The sequence below is a fragment of the Amblyomma mixtum genome, chromosome 5, assembly GCF_055824585.1.
Source record: "Amblyomma mixtum isolate Tamu chromosome 5, ASM5582458v1, whole genome shotgun sequence".
NCBI classification, from domain to species: domain Eukaryota; kingdom Metazoa; phylum Arthropoda; class Arachnida; order Ixodida; family Ixodidae; genus Amblyomma; species Amblyomma mixtum.
This window is the reverse complement of record NC_143016.1, coordinates 33088965-33105022: the sequence shown is the minus strand read 5'-3', so window position 1 is coordinate 33105022 and position 16058 is coordinate 33088965.

The window sequence follows — 16058 nt, the reverse complement described above, 5'->3', positions numbered from 1 at the left end:
CCGCCCTGTTGCTTGTTGCGATGCTGTACGCGCTCCCTTGAACGAAGTGTTCCGCGCAGCTTAGGGGCGCGAGTGGGGGGCGAGCCAGCGTACGGGGACCGATTACGCGATCGGTCTTCGCATGCAAAAGAAGAAGCGCTGCGGCTCTAAAGGCATGGCGCAAGTTAAAAAAGAACAGCTTTCGTTCTCCACCACCAGGGATTTAATGGCTAGGAAGCCATGCGCGCTACCAGCAGCGTCCCCGTTGTAAATTATGTTCGTCGACGATTTGCGCGGCGCACGCCGGGCGAAGGGGCGGAGATGAGCGAACGCCGTTCCTTGTTTTTAAGACGCGAAGGCGGCGACGATGAACGGGTGACAACATGCGGGCGGGCTCTGGCTGAGCTGTATAATTCGCAAGGGGGCCTTTTTATGGGCTCTTGTTTGTGCTTCTATAATCTTTAGAGTGAGAGCAAACACAGGCTCCACTGAGCGCGAACAGAGGATTGCTCGCAGTTATATTATATGTGCATGAATTTTGTATATTTTTGTCGTGGTTTGTTTTTCTATACAGGCCTCTGGCTAGAAGAAAAGGAGGAAAAGCCGCTAAATGTTGTAAATGAATCTGCTATGAAAACAGTATCCCTGTGCAACTTGGTTGGATGTTATTGATACGAGATACACATGATGAAGCAAAGATTTAGAAGCGTTTTCCCGGAGAAGTTTAAGGGGCGAAACATGAAGGTGCTTTTAGAATCGATCTGCGTGGAGCGCTTTAAGGAGCTCTATTTACGAGTAGCCGCTGCCGCGGGGCATAAATTGCACTCTCTGCAAAGCCTGAAAAATGCGCGAGGTATATGTAAGCCAGCGAACAAGACGAATGTGAGTCCCTCCGCAAAAACACGTTTCCATTCCTCTACTCGTTCGAAAAAGCGCTGGATGGATTTCGCTGCTGTTGGTGCGTGGAGCGACGAGAAATGCTTCTCGCGGCGTGAATTTATCTGCAGGCACTTTCGCCGCTCGTGCCGTGCTGTAGAGGCATCGGCCACGTGCCGTTGGAGTTTGGAGGGAGAACTCGGCAACGAAACGCGGCTTTTGGGTCCATGTAGCCGACGGCGCGCACTTTGGATTCGGGACGGCGCTTCGAAAGAGTAACGACTTTTTCAGTGACAGATTCCACAATTAACATCTTTTCTCGACAAACAAACGTCACCCAGCAGCCGCTCGCTGCTGGTACTTTGACCCACAGAGAAAAGATCCCCTTTATTGGGATCTGAAATGAAAACTGCGGCCTCCATTGGCAGTGGTGTTCTTTTCGCCTGAGCCTCTGAAGCTGCGTGGTGTGCAGGTTGATCCGGCACGCACTGAAAAGGTTTCCATGTGGATTCTAAACATGTGCGCACCACTTGAAATCATGCCTGTCTGCTACAGAAAAACTTGACCTCCCTGAAAAAGTGCAGCGACGCGCGTCAGAATGCTACGTGAGCAGAAAATAATCAGCCAAGAAATTCGAGACATGGTGTTGTACTCAGGGAGATTTAACTCCCTAATGCTACACGTGTAGGAAGGAGAGAGAGAGAGAGTGTGTGTGGGGGGGGGAGGGGGGAGGGGGACAGAGGGCCACGGGAAACGCTGTAATGAAGAGATGCAGATGAACGGTGATTTCACATCGCACAGCTAATGAGCCTAATTGCGCTGCGCCTATATAGAAATTCAGCCGCCGCCAGTAGCATTTTGTGCTTAAGCATCTATGGCTGAGTGAGAAACGGGACCGGGTCTGAGTAAAACATAACTGGCAAGCACAGGACGTAGGCTTTCTAACTAGTAGCTATACAGAGAGACACTCGCATAGCTTTGCGTAGCCTTACGTTCTGTGCATCCCAGCCATGCATTCCTCCGTCACTGTACCAGTTTCCACACAAAGCTAAGCGCTTACGATGCAATGCACCAATTAGGCACATTAGTTGCTCTGTTAGCATATTGTTTTGCGACGGAGGTGCTAAAAAGTTCACTCTAACTAGAGCTTACAGTTCACTGAAAGTCATCAAGAGGGCTGCTATGCGTTTATATTGCTGTAATGACCTCTAGTTTAAATACGATTTGCTTATCCACGAGCCACGTCAGGAGCACATTATGACTCTTGATTCATCGACTGGTTTTGAATGCGAAAATATTGGGAGCATTTAATGCATAAATTCATTGCAGTGTCCGGATGTCAGATTTTGCTAACTTCTGCGTCCGCACAGCAGAGCTTAGCTGAACAAAAACCCAGAGGGAAGCTGGCAAGCATTGAAATGAAGAGCACCTATGCCTTTGTGAGCGCACGCTCCGTGTGTGGCTGCGTTGGTATAGGACTTTTCTCTTCCGTCAATTATGCATGTTATTCAAAAAGCAAGGTTAGTAAAGAGATGAAAGTGGAGAAGGCGAAAAAATAGTGCACGAAAAATAAGACGACAGCCTCGTTCATCTGATACAAAGGCCTCTGTGCATAATGTATGAGGATGAGTTTCTCCAGCAGAGCAGGCAAGGCTAGGTGCATAAGGGGCTTATTTTAGACCTGAATTTCAGGGAAGCCTACTGGCACGAAGACTACTAAATCATCGGGGAAAGTTTTCCGCTTGTTTTTAAATGTAACGTGAGGTGTTGGTCAGTGCGAAATTCGGAGTGTAATTCATTTTTACCTTATATGTTTCTTTGATTAGAAAGTAGCAGAGAAAAACCACCACGAGCCGCAGTTGCGATCCGAACCCGCGGCCTCCCTATGTCACATGGTTCTAAACTAGTTGAGCTAAGGATGCGGCTTTCCAGCCTTCTTTTGCGTGTATTAGTCTTGAGCGCAACATCACCTTTAAAGTGTTCACCAGCGCCACCATCGTCCATAGCGGTGGATGTAGAACGTCCCCTAATACCGCAAGTGACGCATGGAACATGACTGAACACCCGACGGTTTGCGTCTGCCTCCGCAAAATTTTCTTTTCCTGCCTGCTGCAAATGCGTACGAGCCAATTAGACCTTAAACCAGACAGATTCTGAACGTTGCGCACGTCGCTTGGAGACTTTCTGCCTGCATCGTGCTGATTTGCGGTGGCTGTGACTTCGCACGGGAAGGTTAACCGAAGTGAAGGAGTCTGGAGCGGTGGATAACAGAAGGAAGAGGGAGCCCGTGGTTTATACCCGTGCCACACGAGCACAAGAAATGGCAGTAAATGCTTAAGGCCTTAAGATTGTTAATGTCATTATTTTCGGAGTTCGTGCTACACGTCCACATTTAATGCCATTATCGAAAGTGACGATGACGATAACGCTTGCAAGGTAGACAAAAGCTACATCTGAATATAAACATTCCTAATGAGCCCAATATATCGGGAATGTTGTTCAAATGTAATGTAAAAACGATTTTCCAGAAAATACGGCTGTTCCTGCTCTACAAGCCGAAAAAGTAGCCATAAACTCGCATGTCAGCACACAAGTCGAGAGTACCTGTCAATAAGGCTGGTTAAAATGGCGCTCTTCGCATCGAAAATGCGGTATAGATGCCTCATCTGACTGAAAGTTAAGAATTAATCATTTCCTACTGGTTAGGAAGTTGTTACTAACAAAGCTGCATGCTTTTCTGCGTGTGGAATGGGAACGAGAGTACACAATGCACGGGCGAATGAGTTGTGGCGAACTCAGTAGGTCGCGAATGACAGTAAGGCTAATGCCATTAAATTTATGCGTGTGGCACCGCACGAATGCCATTAAAACTTAAGGCAGTAAGCACTTAATGGCATTAAATCTGCCCGTGTGGCACAGGTATTAGACGCGGAAAGATTTCTGGCGATGCGAAAACTGCCGTGACGTCCCTCCGTATAGCCAGGCGCCCCACAGAGCGCTTCAGGCGTGCGGTGTCCACGTCACATTGCACGAGCTCATCTCGGAGAAAGATAAAGTGAGCTGCGGCACGCAATCTTCGTGTCGACGCCACGAGACGCCTTTTCTGGACTCCAGCTGTAGCAAGCAGTTCCATATACAGGCCTCGAGCCGCTCTGTTCGCATGCCTGGATTTCAAGGCCACGCAGAGAGGTTCTTGTACCATGGGGAGCCACTATCCGACAAATTTATTTTCCTTGATGTACGCACGGGGTACCAGTGCTTGCCTAAGAATGTTCAGCCGACTGAGCCCCGTTCCTCCTTCGTGAATACATTTGGGCTGGAAGTCGGGTAAAAAAATAATAAGGAAACTGGGTGGAGAGGTACTGGTTACTGGATGCCTAATCCTTTATCATTCGTTCTTGCTTAATGATGTATAATTTGCTGTATAATCCCTCATGTAATACCCCTATTAGCGGAATGAGAGGGGTAAATAAATGAATAAATACACACATAATTGAAGAAAAGCTGACCTTGTCAAGCTGTTTGGTTTATGGCGGTTTAACGTTCCAAAGCGTCTCATGCTATGAGGGACGCCGTAGTGAAGGGCTCCGGAAATTTTGACCACCTGGGGTTCTTTAACGTGCACTGACATCGCACAGTACACGGGTCTCTAGATTTTCGCCTCCATAGAAATTCCCCCACCGCGGCCAGCCAGAGTCGAACCGGCGTCTTTCCGGTCAGCAGCCGAGCGCCATAACCACTGAGCCACCGATGAGGCCCTTATTAAGCTGTGTTCATAGCTTTTTGTCAGGGAAGCTGTGTACATTGTACCAATATTCAAAATTTAAAATGAACAGATGATGGGACCTTTCCTGCTTTCAATGCATGCTCTCATCAGTCGGTCAAGTTTGAGAAGCTAAATTTATTCTGCAGATGGGGACCTCGATAGCGTACAACAAGGATGCGGCCAAGGTATCAATGAAAATATTGTTAACGCGAGATCGCAACCGCGTACATTTTATAGCTATAATAAAGCTCTTAATGTGACAGAAGTTTGCAGAGTTTTAAAAGCTTGACCCGGAGGCCGAGTAGGGCAAGTTAGCTAATCCATCAGTAAAAGCACGCGCGCAGACGCGCGCACGCGTGCCGGCGGGTCGTGATTGATCACTTCACCTCGTGAATGACATAATACGGGGGCTTCAGTGCGGATCGCGTGAACTCCATTACCGCTCTTCGATCACCGACTTGCGATGCTTGAACCTTTTAATATCTACTCGCTTCCATCGTCATGGAAGCGTTCGATTCTTTTGTCCTGAAAAAAAAAAAATGTACCGCTCGTTAGATGCCAGTGAAGCAGCTGATGATGTGCGTATAAGAATGTATGCAGTGGTCAGGTATGAAGTCATGCCAAGTGCTCATAAATTTTTATCGAATAGGCAGTCAGAAGTTATTAATGGTGACCGCATCACTGATGACGGGCTCGAAGGCCCGCCTCTCTAATGCAGGTAAGGTAGTCGTCGAGAGCGACTTTATGGATGTTTAGCCCGCCGTAGCCTGATGAGCTACGCCACGTTCCTAAATATGCAGGAGAAGAAATTCAAGTTGTAGATCACCATAAAATACTTGTGCTTACTTCTCGACACAATTTAGTTGGGATCGCCACGTTAATAATTTTTTACAAAAAGCTCGCTTTGATAACCAGAGTTCTATCACGATGTAGATGGCTTCTTCCCATGCAGGTTAAATTTCAAATTTATCATGTCCTTTTTGGTACTGTTTTGAATCACTGTAACTATGTTTAGGCGACCACAACAAAAACAAATATAACAAAAATAAAGCTTCAGCAAAAAAAATGATTCGTTATATTCCTTACATTCCTTATCTGGCACGGACGCAAATCGCTTTTCGGAATAATGAAATATTCTTTTTTTACATATCCCCGTTTTCTGCATTTTCCACTCGTTTTACCATTCACCTACTTTTCGGATTGCTTAACAAGGACTGCACATTTAAAATCAGCTTCAAATCGAATCTCCACACGCATCAGTGATATTTGGCCTATTACATATTTTCGAAATAATAATAAACTACCAACACGACCACATAACTTACCGTCTGCTCTTAAATGACACAAATCGCTAGCGAATATTTCCCCAAATGAGTTTAAAATGTATTTTGTTAATATACAGCTAAGTTGTACGTTCCTCTCTTAACTCTTTTTTTCGCACATGCCTATTGACTGTTATTTTCCCTCGCTCTCTGTTTTCACTTGCTATATTGAGTGTTTCTCCTCGCTTTGGTTTGTCTTAATTCATTATGTACAGATTTGTTCAACATGCTCTTTAAATCTGTTGGAAAATTTTCAGTTATCTTAAATACTCTTCTGCTATTGGCCTTCACCCGTTTTGTTTACGCTCCGGCGTTTACTGCAATTAGAGGTTCTTCGGCCCAATGTCTTCAGTATACGTGTCTTTTCCTGGAAAAGTAATGCGAGTGAAATGGACACCCTACATGCGGTGCTCAGAAAAAGTGCTTCGGAAAATCTCCGTGACGTCATCGTAATCCCACATGACGTCAACAGCAGACCATCAGAAAAGTGGCGGCCAATAACACGGGGACGTCACAAGCAAATAAAAATAAATTTTATTCCCTAACGTGCGGAGAACTCAACCCAAAACCATCAGACTGCGGGGCGAGTACGCAATGCATCGGCCACAAAACCGCGTTGCTTCATGGCGAATAAAGGTAAAGCTAGCGTATTTTTTCTCTTGCTAATTATTGGGTGCGTCTCTAGAATTCTGAGGAATCTTTAATGAACCTCGTAACAGAACTAACAATGAGACAATGTTTTCGCATTCAAAGCAAGTAAGTAGTCTTGAGGGTTCTCTTTAATTTCTGAGCGACAGAAAAGAGGGCCTTTCTCAGCGACAAAAACCGGAAAAAGATTTCAAAGTCATATGTCTAGGCGGCTTAATAACTGCAGAGTTTACCAAGCTATGCGGAAGAGGTGTCACGTGGACCTACGCAGTACGTCACAGCGACGCCAGCCCCACAGCCTGAATTTGCACTGCTGAAAACTGACACCGAACTGTAATGTAAACAAACTTACCCTTTAAGCTCACTTAATTTTCAAATTGGTAGTACGGTGGAAAAAATCAAAACCGAGACATCTTATTTGGAGGCACTGATACCCATTCCTTTCGTATAGAGAGAGAAAAGGAGAAACAACGCATCTCTTTCCGCCACCCAGAACAACGCGTCGAAGATATCACTGGCGCTCGTTAGACGTCTCGATCACCCGTCCACGAAGAAATGAGAGCAAGAAGTTCATCGATCTGAACAGGTGCATGCAGCTATAGAGAAGGCGAAGGATGGGCGTCCTGTTCAGTCGGTTCATGCTCGCGTGCATGTGATTGTTATACGGGCGCTGTCTGTACGCTTCCGGCTCCAAAGGGTGGCGGGTCCGTTGGGGTCCGCGTGGCACACTTCTTGAACAGCGATGATGGGCGGCGCCGGGACGACACCGACGACGGCGAGCCACCGGTCTCAACAATTAATGCGCCGGTGACTGCGGCCGCACGCGAACGCCGATGGCCGGCTGACAAATGGTGTGTTGATGTATTGGGATTCAACGTCCCAAAACGACTCAGGCTATGAGGGACGCCGTAGTGAAGGGCTCCGGAAATTTCGACCACCCGGGGCTCTTTAACGTGCACTGACATCGCACAGTACACGGACCTCTAGAATTTCACCTTCATCGAAACTCAGCCGCCACGGCCGGAATCGAACCCGCGTCTTTCGGGTCAGCAGCCGAGCGCCGTAACCACTGAGCCACCGCGGCGGGGCTCTCACTGCTTTTGATTTGTTTATGCCCAGTTTAAGGAATTTCTCCGTCGAAGGCCGCTGGGGCCCTGGACTGAGGGCTCCACCTACGCTGGAGAAAGAACCCTTGTACAATAAAGGTTTTCATTCATTCATTCATTCATTCATTCATTCATTCATTCATTCATTCATTCACTGCTTTTGACGCGTTGTGCAGCAGAACGTTACTGTGGGTGCCCTGCCGTGCCGGAGAGGCGCTTATTATTCCCCTTGCACTCTCGCTGTATGATTGTTGCAGCGTGATAAAGAACGAGCACACGCACGAGGCAAACGAGTGGCAGGCTGTGGCATTGCACTGCGGCGTTATCTGTAACAGGACGCCTTTACAATGTTGCAAGGCGGGCAAGTTTTTGCACATACATAAGGCAAACCTGCGCAGAACCGGATGGATCACACTCGGAAGGGCAATAATGAGCAGTAAGGCACAAAGTAAAGCAAATGAAGTTTATTTCACTTCATACGAAATATGCGCACATGGGGTGAAAATTAGCGCACGCGCAGCGCGCGGATAATAAAACGCACACAAAATAAAACAAGAAGGCTAAAACCGCCCTGTGAGGTTCATTAGAGTCATGTGGAAGTTCTTTTCTTGGAATGCATTCAGTTTCGTGATTAGGATGTGTCTCCTCATCGCATAGCCTCTTTGAGCGCCTCCCGCTCGGAGACGAGAGGATCACTCTCGTTAAGTCACGAGTCTCACTCGGTGGCTAATACAATTATATCGGGGAGGACGCCGTGTTGCACTCAACAGGCCCTCGCATGTTGCCTCGTCTGACGACACCGAAGTGAGACAGTGACGTTCGCAAATGAGACGAGGCGCTATCTTTTAATATTTTTCATCACTTAGAATGCATGTTTGTCACCTACGAGCTGAATTTCCACAAAATATTGTTAAAATCGATTGAGAGGTGGCCTCTATTTCCGTATTAATACGTTTATACACAAACAAGCGCGATCGCGTGTATGAGGGTATGGTTTTGATGTGCAGACTACCGCGATTTTGAAGGTGATCACTTCAGCTTTAACCAATACTCCGACTAAACTTTAACATGGTTTATTTTCTCAAGAAGGCTGCAAAGAAGACATGTTGCACCGAACTATTCCTTGACTCTGTGCCGTCATGTCTGTTGCGAACTAAACTACCCTCACACCATGAAAAATTTCTAGGCCTCTTTAGGTGGAAGCAACGTTATAACCTTCAAATTGCGCTCGACTGTGCGTACGGCAGTTCGCTTCGGTTATACACGAAAGAAGAAGCCATGAAACTAGCGAAGGCAATAGGAATTCAAGCTATAACTTGGCGGGCCTTCTTTGAACGGTGTTTTTTCAAACAAAACGCCTTTTTTTTTTACATTCGAAGGCCTAATAAATAATTAAGATCACAAACAATAGAAGGCGTAAGCTAAACCATATGCAGAGGAAAGAGTTGTTCAAGTGCGAGGGATTGGGCTGCCATATGCTTGCTTCGCAGCCAAGCCCGTTGCCAAACGCTCTTACAAGCAACTGTTACGTGCAAGTAGCTTGTACTTGTACTTGTACCTTGTACTTACAAGCAACTTGAGTACTTTTCTCTGTGTCGGCTGTTTCAGTGTTGCGCTGTAATACTTCAGTCGCCGCGGTGGCTCAGTGGTTATGGTGCTCGGCTGCTGACCCGAAAGACGCGGGTTCGAACCCGGCTGCGGCGGTTGAATTTCTTTGGAGGAGAAATTCTAGTGGCCCGTGTACTGTGCGATGTCAGTGCACGTTAAAGAACCCCAGGTGGTCGAAATTTCCGGAGCCCTTCACTACGGCGTCTCTCATAGCCTGAGTCACTTTGCGACGTTAAAGCTCATAAACCAAACCTAAACCAATCATAGAAGGAGCCCCACAGCTTCCACTCTTGGGTAGGAGGCTGGTGTAGAGTGTTGGACTGCCGTAGCGTAGGAAGCTGGTATAGTGCATCGCATTCGACTGCATCCACATGTTCTGCACGACCTCATGCGATGGACAGAAAGTATAGACCGCCTGATGCATTTCCTCCTGCTGACATATTAATAATCAGGTTCTATGCCTGGACGGAATCGGCGGACAACACCCCCGCAATCAATGTGTTTCCTTCCTATCGCTGACCTCCCACTGGAAGCGCCTAGCGACAGCGGTTCCATCCAAATCGAGAGCCATAGCTAGTAACATATGCAGAGGGTGTGGACAACAACAAGGAGCAAAGAATTTGATTTATCCCTAATATAAGCACGTGCATATCGAGAAGTAGTGGCTGAAGCATGTTACCCCGAACACTCCTAGCTCAGCGTGGGTGTGACGTTCTGCTAGGTCAAAGGTCATGAACTTCGTGTTGCGCGGAAGAATATATTTTGAGGGAGGGTAAAAAACCACCCCTTATCGTGCCACCGAGAAAAAAGTGTTCTTTCAAAGAACCAAATTGACACCCCTTCCTTCTGCGAAAAAAATAAATAAATAAAATCATTGTGCCGACGTGACTCCGCCCTCGCAAAAGTTGCGCATACATCTATCTACCTCTGGTGCTGGTTCTCCCAATTTCAAAGCCGCAGTAAAACTTCTTTTGTGGCGTTATCAGTCTCTTCTTTTGTCTGAGAGAAAATAATATACACATATGAGAGCTTGTGAGAGCACCGTCAGTGCCTGTGAGTGTGTTTGCGCGCCTTCTTTCAAGTCCTTATCTAACCAAATCAGTAGTTTTCTCAAGTACGTTAAGCAGTTGCTCCGGTGTCCTGTTAAACCTTAAAGACCCGTCACAAGCTCTTATGGTGTCAGTGTCCCCGAGCAGTTTTACAGCCCATGAGAGATACTGCAGTACAGGTTATGCAGTTGAACAGCCGTCCTTTGCTTAGCCGAGGAAGCGTGGTCCTTTGTAAGTTAACTAAATTTCAGGAAACAGAGCAATGGAGGCGAAGCACTAGAAAGGCGCCAGATACATGTGTTTACTGTCTGTCTTGTACTTTGAACTGTTCTATGGGATTTCGTTGCGCATAACTAACTAGCCCAAACCCATGTTTTGATAGAAACTGACAGTTCGCCTGCTCAGCGCCAGCGCCTGCTGGACAGATCACATGCCGGGACATATTGCCGTCCGGTGCACTGCAGGGAACGCAGACATCGCGGGGGAATCCCCATTGGCCGTTCGTCGCGGCAAGAGCGCCAGATGGGAGAGGGAGAGGAGATGGGCGCCAGATATCGATTGGGGCGACCCCCTGTTGCACCACCACGTCGAGATGAATCGATGGGCAGCGAAGTCAACCAATCTTGGCCCCTCCTGACCAGACGCAACATGCCGGCAAACAGTTAGCAGCGTAGCGCCGGCAGGAGCAACAGAGCACCACGTATTACGGGGTCACTGGACGCGTTCATAAAGGCGGCCTGACGGCTTCAGCGCGAAGTCTCTCTGGGCGCCGGTCGTCTTACCGACTTGTCGTTATGTGCGGAGACTTTTCGCGCCTCAACAGGAACAGATATTGAGGGTATGTTGGGTACGTAACTTCTTTGACGCGGTACATTGGCAGCCTGACCGAGAATAGCAAAAAAAAAAGGAAACAAAGTGTTAAAAAGCGGCTGGCTACAGAAGCCTCTGAACGACAAGAAATAAGTGAGATCAAGTGAAAAACAGCAATAACATACAGGTAACTCCAACATAGAGAGGCAGCGTGAGCACTCTACTAATGATTACTCTGAAATTATAAGTGGCAAGCACACTTTTACATGTATTCTAAACGCTTTTTCTCTGGGCATATCATCACCACTTTAATGCAGATACAACTACAGTATTATTTTAATGCGTTCGCATTAGTACTGTCATATTCACAAAAGTTGACCGTCGGATGAGCGAACCCTGAACCAATGCAGAACGGCACTAGCGCTAAAATGCGAGAACTTGCGGGCACATACGTGTACGGGATCGCACGCGTGCAAAAGAATCAACCGACCTGCGTTCACATACTGCTAAGAGGCGACACAGAACAACATTTTACGCATCCTGAAAGCAAAGGGTATGCATTACCTATAAACACAATTTCACGCCTCCAAAAGGGAAAGACTGACAGTTGGAGCAGGCTAAACAGTCACTACTTAGGGATGGAATGCCTTGCTGTCAACCGTCGCAACTCTGTATGGCGTCGGAGGGCAAAAAAAAAAATTGTGGCTGCTGAACGTCTGAGTAGAATTAGTTCGGCAGTATGAAAAATAGTTTCAAGGAATTGAACAACATGCAAATTTATTCGAAAATGAATGTTTTCATGCAAATGAGTGTGCAAACGAATTATCTCTCGCAACCAAAACCTTCTCATTGGTGTGAGTGAATTCAGTTCCACAAACATCAGTCGCGCTATCAAAGCCCAAATTATAAGGCCTGCACCCCGTGTCAATTGCACTGATCGCTAGTGAAGCGAGTGTATGCGTGCGAATGTGTAGAGGAGGGTAGCACTTCAGTTGCCAGCAAACGCGGCGACTGGCGTAGCTGGTATTTGGTGCATTAAAAGACATGCGGAGGCCGCCAGAATAGACCCACCATGATGAACCACTTTTACCAGAAGCTAACAACACTGCCTAAGAGAGCTCTCGTTTGTTTTCTGACGTCTCTAAACACTGCACCCTTTTAGAGACGCTTCGGAGAATCCGTCTCTCTTTCTGTGCAAAGTTTTCATCCTCAATGTGTGGCATTCGAGGATATGGTCGCGTAGCGCACTCAGCATGCGATAGTGCTCCGCACAGATAGGCCACTCAAAATGTTTGTAGCATGCAGCTGTCCTTCGAAACTGATTTGCCGTCGCCAGGTGAGCTGCCCCGTCAGTATTAATTTCTGCAGTGCTCAAACAGGCGACAGAGGTCACAAAAGCTGTTCGTGTACACGCTAAGACAGGCAGCATGCCTCTCTCGTAGCCAATCACTATAACGAACGGCGGACAATGTCACAAAGTTGGCAGAGGTGGCGATGCGGTTAGGAACCAATCGTATGCAAGCGAAATCCCGTTTGTGAACGCCACCCATGTTAGGCGCCCTCCATTCACGGATCTAAACATTCTTATCGCGACACGTAAGTTTCTGCAAGAGCGCAATACTATCCCCATTGAATCGTGCCGAATGGCGATTCTCATATTTCTGTGGACTTTCAAGTCACACGGAAAATGCGGAGCCCACAAGGATTACACACTCAACGCACTCGAGAAAGTTGCAGCATATACTGACTTCGTACGACGTTTTGCACATCACCCGGAAATCATGCGCAAACCAGAAGTATAGTGCATGATAACGATACGGGAAACATACGGAAAAGATACCGATTTTCGTGTATCTTGCACATTATAGTGATTCCGCATTGCGATTATTCTGCATTCACGGTTCACAGGGGGCGATCTAGTACAAGGAAGGACCTATTTTGTTTGCACACACGCCATGCCACTTTTCGCAGGGCTTCGTAAAACAACTGCCTATCTCTGCATAGGCCAGTAGCTATATACCTGAAGAGCCGAACCAATAGAGCACGTGTCCTTTACGCAGAAGGATAAAAAACAAAAGCGCGCCTTCGCATAAGATCATGGTCGCTGGTGGCCCTCGCTGTCGTGGTGCCCTTTCAAGCGTGTTTCATCATCATCCTTATTATCGTCGCCGTAGTCGTCATCGTCATGCTATTATCATCATCATCATCATCATCATCATATCATCATCAGCCTGACTACGCCCACTGCAGGGAAAAGGCCTCTCCCATGTCTATCCAATTAACCCTGTTCTTTTCCAGCTACGGCCCCCGCATCCCTGCAAAATTCTTAATCTCATCCGCCCAACTAACTTTCTGCCGCTCCCTACTACGCTTGCTTTATCTTGGAATCCACACCGTTACCCTTAAGGACCAGCGGTAATCTTGTCTCTCAATTGCATCGCCTGCCCAAGCCCATTTTTCCTCTTGATTTCGACTAGGATGTCATGAACCCGCGCTCGTTCTCTCACCCACTCTGCCTTCTTCACGTCTCTTGAAGTTACACCTATAAATTTTTTTCCATAGCTCGCTTGCTGCGCATGCTTGCCATGCGGTATCTTGTGTGGTGTACATGACGAGCGCGCATACGCGAATACACAGACGCACGATTACGCGCGCACACACACGCACACAAGGACTCCGAGGGGCGGCCTGCGTGCAGCGTGCGTAGGCATCGGGTTTCATATACCAGTCAAAGATAGATAGCTTGCCCGAAAGCGCTCAATTCAGACCCCGAGTACATCGGCTGCTGGATGCCACGCTTCGGACAGAGACACAAGTGCATCGGGGTATACACACGCTCTGCGTCCGCAAGCGCGGATAGCTGCCGGCTGAAGCAGCAGCTTTTCTTCTATTGCCTTTCCTTCCTTTCGTTTCCTTTCTTTTCATTTTATATCATTTCATCGGAGAAGCAACAGCGCAAAAAAAGGTGCGCAGAAAAGTCAGGGCGCTAAACCGCCGATGCAGCGTTGCCGCGAGGCGGCCTTATTGCCATCTGCTCAAACGGAGGAGATCCTTCGCTTGCGGGAATAGGCCACTGTATGCAAACCATCCAATCTGGGCAGTTCGCAAATATTTCGCATGCGACCGCAGCACAGTGATTGAGGAGGAAATGATTGGGTGTCATCATCGAGGCAGATCTGTTTTGTTTGTTTTTTTTAAATCCCTGAAAGTGAACTTTTCCTGCGGCTACGTTCCCAACTTTTTCTGTCTCCAGCAGCATCCTTTTGTGGATTTTTATGTTCTGCCATTGGTAACATTGTTGCAGTAATGAGTATTGCTAGTGTCGATCATATGACGTGAGCTCTGCGTTAGCTCAAGGTTACAGCCAGCAATATTTCTTTTTTCCTCAATACTAATACGGTTTACAGGGCGACCAGATGTAACACTGGAAGAATTTTTTTTCGGGTATTGAAACTGAAAGGGCTCTTTTCTTCCCTATAATTCTTTCCTACAATTCCTGTAGCGTTTTCTTTCCTATAATTCGCATATATTCATGATTTGATTAAGGCGATAGTCATCATCATTAACTAAAAAAAGAAACAAACAGTTAAATGATAGCCGAAGTTTGAGAACAACTCTACTTAAGGAGTCAATGCTTAAGAAGTGCAGCATGAAGACTGTCTTCATAACCCGAATAAGTCTTATTTATTAAGCCTATTCAAAACAACGGCACTCTTCCATCTCAAAGCTTCTAGAAGAATGCCTGCAGGGAATCAAAGGGGCAGCGTCCGGGTCACGACTGTGCTCTGGCTGGAGTGTCAGCCCTCGTTGAATGCTGCATAAATTGAGAGCAACAACCCTTAAAAGAAAAAAAAAAAAGTTTTCTTTCAGAACGTCATTTGTCTTGGGCACCGCTTTACGGCCTGGAACTGAGATGAATGAGCCAATAACTGTGTGCTCGAAGGCTGCTTTTTTCTGAAGCGGGGCCAGTTCAGCGTCCCAGCTTAAAACGCTGCTTCGTAAAAGCACCGCCGATGTACACTAGGCCGCTTTCAAAACTAGCCATGGTTTTAGTGAAAAAGCATTTTAACAGTGTCGTAGCATGCAGGGTGGATGTTTTTATTGAACTTAACACAATTAAAGCTCTATGGGGAGAGGATAGGGGAGAGAGATTAATGAATACAGGAGTGGTGTTCCCGATTGTTAGCCTAGCATGCTACTCCAGCTCTATGAGGAGAACTCTCTTGTCGCGAATACTCGTAGCCATTGCTGGGGTCCAAATTTTCTTTGGACATAAACTTCTAAACAGTTCAGCATAGATAGTAAAGTATTCATATAGGGATTGCAGCGTTCACTTTGCCTGAAGTATAGAAACTTGGCAGATGCCCAATCATTATGCTGCTCTGCAAAGTTAATCCCCGTGCGCCTGAAACGTTCGTAGTGCTCATTCGCGCTAGGGCACCAAATGGAGTGCCGTTTTTGAAGTGCTCGGATACCGTTCCTGCAGTTGAATAAATAAATAGAAAAGATACTGAATACAGACGCGCAATGTTGGTTTAAGCTGTACAGAAATCCCGTCCCACCCGTGTTTTTACGAGGCTATCTTCATGGTGGATTTTATCTTACTCTTTTCCTTTTCACACTTCTTCCAAACTCACTCGGTTAACACGTATAACCTAACCTCTTACTCCCGTGACCAAGTGGACAACGTACGGTAATGAATGCATGTGTGAGTTCTTTATTTTTATCCAGGTTATGCCTAATTGTAGGAAGCACAAATGCTGTCGCACGAGAAACTCGTGTGCGAGCCGTACAACTCATTCTCGTATTACAAAGAGAGAGAGAGAAAATGACGAAGTAGCGAAATATCGGCAGTAGATTTCTTCAAACCCTCTCCATTCGCTCGTGCCTGGGA